This window comes from Marmota flaviventris, chromosome 7 (genome assembly GCF_047511675.1).
Source record: "Marmota flaviventris isolate mMarFla1 chromosome 7, mMarFla1.hap1, whole genome shotgun sequence".
Lineage (NCBI taxonomy): Eukaryota > Metazoa > Chordata > Mammalia > Rodentia > Sciuridae > Marmota > Marmota flaviventris.
In genome coordinates, this window is record NC_092504.1 from 40,186,894 (window position 1) to 40,190,142 (window position 3,249).

Genomic DNA, 3,249 nt, shown 5'->3' on the forward strand with positions numbered 1-3,249 from the left:
AGTCCATAGGAAGCCAACTCCACTGCTCTGGGCCCAAGGTGAGGCAGAACATCATGGCAGAAGGGTGCAGCAGAGGAAAGGAGCTCAGGACAGGGCAACAAAGAAGCAGAGAGTCACATTCACAGGGACAAAATGTAAACCCTAAGTGCACTCTCCTCCAGCCACACCTTACCTGCCTATTGTTACCACCCAGTAGATCCCTACTAGTGGATTAATCCACTAGTTAAGTTACAATTCTTATAATCTAATCACTTTGCCTCCTAATGTACTTGCATTGTCCACACATGAGCTTTTGGGGGACCCTCATATCTAAACCATAACACCAGTACAGATTAAAAACAGCCGGTAAGGACTCTGAATGGGGAAGTCTTGATGAAAGATAAGACAGAAGAAAACATCTGGATCATGGCCCCTTGGGAGCTCACTGCCATGAGTTCCTAAAGGAAGAGATGGCAGAAACATTCCAGTTCTAGGACTGGAGAAGCCACGAGAACAAAGTTCTCCTACTTGGTGATTTTTCTTGGTATTGGCTCAGAACCCACCCTCACTATGCCAGGGAATGAAGGGGACAGAAGGGCCACTTTGCCCTCCTTCCCTCCTACCTACAGAGCTATCCTAGTTAAATGAAGTTAAAATGAGCTCAACACCATCTCTCAAGAGAAAAAATAAGCCATTCAAGGGCAGCACGGGGACCTGAAATGCCACACGGCAGTTGTCAAACTCTGTTCCACGGAACCCTGCCTCAGGAGTTCCACAAATCTTTTCATTAGACTTTCACTGTTTATAAACACTGATGTGGCTGTGTCCCTGTAGTGTGCTGATTTTAAGTCCTTTGAGTATAGACCGAGGAGAGGGATAGCTGGGTCAAATCATTTTCCAGGGAATCTCCATACTGCTTTACAGATTGGCGGCACCAATTTGCAGTCCCACCAGCAATCCCCCACATCCTCGCCGACGCTTATTGTTGCTTGTATTCTTTTTTTTAATTGTTGTTATTTGTATTCTTAATAATTTCCATTCTGACTGGAGTGAGGTGAAATCTTAGAGTAGTTTTGATTTGCATTTCTCTAATTGCTAGAGATGTTGAACATTTTTTTTATATATTTGTTGATCAATTGTATATCTTCTTCTGAGAAGTGTCTGTTCAGTTCCTTAGCCCAGTTATTGATTGGGTTGTTCATTTTTTTTTTTTTTTTTTTTTGGTGCTAAGTTTTTGGAGTTCTTTATATATCCTGGAGATGCGTATGGCAAAAATTTGCTCCCACACTGTAGGTTCTCGCTTCACCTCATTGATTGTTTCTTTTGCTGAGAAGAAGCTTTTTAGTTTGAATCCATCCCATTTATTGATTCTTTATTTTATTTCTTGCACTTTAGGGGTCTTCTTAAGGAAGTCAGGGCCTAATCCAACATGATGAAGATTTGGGCCTACTTTTTCTTCTATTAGGCATAGGGTCTCTGGTCTAATACAATTCACAATAGCTAAACTGTGGAACCAACTTAGATGCCCTTAAAAAGATGAATGGATAAAGAAACTGTGGTATATATAAACAATGGAATATTACTCAGCAATAAGAAAGAATGAAATTATGGCATTTGCAGGTAAGTGGATGGAGTTGGAGAGCATCATGCTAAGCAATGTAAGCCAATCCCAAAAAACCAAAGATGGAATATTTTCTCTGATTCATGGATGCTGATCTATAAGGGGGAGAGAAGGCTGGGATGAGTGGAGGAACTTTGAATTGAGCAAAGAAGAGGGAGGAGAGGGGGCATGGGTATAGGAAAGATGGTGGAATGAGACAGACATCATTACCCTAGGTACATGTATGATTGCACAAATGGTATGACCCTACTTCGTGTACAACCAGAGAAGCGAAAAATTGTGCTCTATTTTTGTATATGAATCAAAAAGCATTCTGCTGTCATGTATAACTGATTAGAACAAATAAATTTTTAAAAAATTAATAATTTCACCATTTAAATATACTTGGCTTAATCATCATGAAACATACTCAAGTGTGTTATAAATCAAATTCTAACTCATTGATAACCTCAACTGAGGTAGACTGGAAGATTAATTTACTTTTATGAAGATCTCAAAAATGAAAGTTCCCCTACTATTTTTGCTTTTTGAAAAGAACTCTAGATATGGCAAAGCATCTCTTTAACAACAACAAAAGAAAAGAAAAGAAACCCAAGAGAAAGCAGAAAACCATTTGAAACCGTGCTCTCGTGTAAGCTTAAACTTTCTAAATCCCATATTAAGAAAACAAATTTCCAAATGTAAACTGAATGCTGAGACTGTTACTATGATATAATCCTCGATTTCAAAGTTTCTGGTTCATTGAACAGTCTCAATGTTCTCATTAAGAAACTTTATAAAATCCCATATAAAGGGAATGTACAGTAATAAAATGCCATTAAAATACCATCCACTAAAATAAAATAAATACCATACATATAAGTCCTACTTAAGGTTGCCCTGATCATTTGAATAATGAGATGTGGAAGGTGAAATTCCAAATATGAGACCTTTAACCTGAAGGCAACAGAAAGTCATGAAAGTTTGTCAAAGTAGGACTCTAATGCAGTCAAATGTGTGTCTGATTAAGACCATTGTACTGCTCCTGAGTCTGTTCTGGAAGATTAGAGTCCAAGAGATCACTTTGGATCTGTCTCCCCTTTGCCTGCTAAGACCACCTTTCTCTTTCCTGCCCAGACCCCCGCAGCCCAGCCCCATGTGCTTCTCTGAGATGCCGTCTGTAGACTCCCAGGAGAGGTGACGATTCAGAGAGCTAAAACAGAGCTCTCATCTCCTTCCCTCTGTGAGAGTCACCACACAGTGACCCTGCTTCAGTGCCAGCACAACTGTCACCTGTCCTCTAGGCAGTACTCACTTAGAAAGCGGCACAAGCAAGTCTTACTAAGATGTCAGGGCGTCTTCCCCTTATCTCAGCTTGGAAAGTTCAGCCCATTATCCCCTTTGCACTCTAGCATTCTTTATTGTAATCCATGGATCAGTGAAACCTGCTGATGACAAGCCAGGAGGGAAAATATCATGGGTAGGGAGGGGTGCAGACAGACAGAACATTGAGCTGGCCCTGCCCTTTTGGGACAATTCTAGAAAAGGAAGGAGTAGATGGTTAGGCGAAAACTTAGAAGAGAAAGACAGCTGTAGAAGTTTTCACTTTCACTTAAATGTGTACAAGATTACATTCTATAATTTATCTTAGTTATGAGGAGCCATTATCT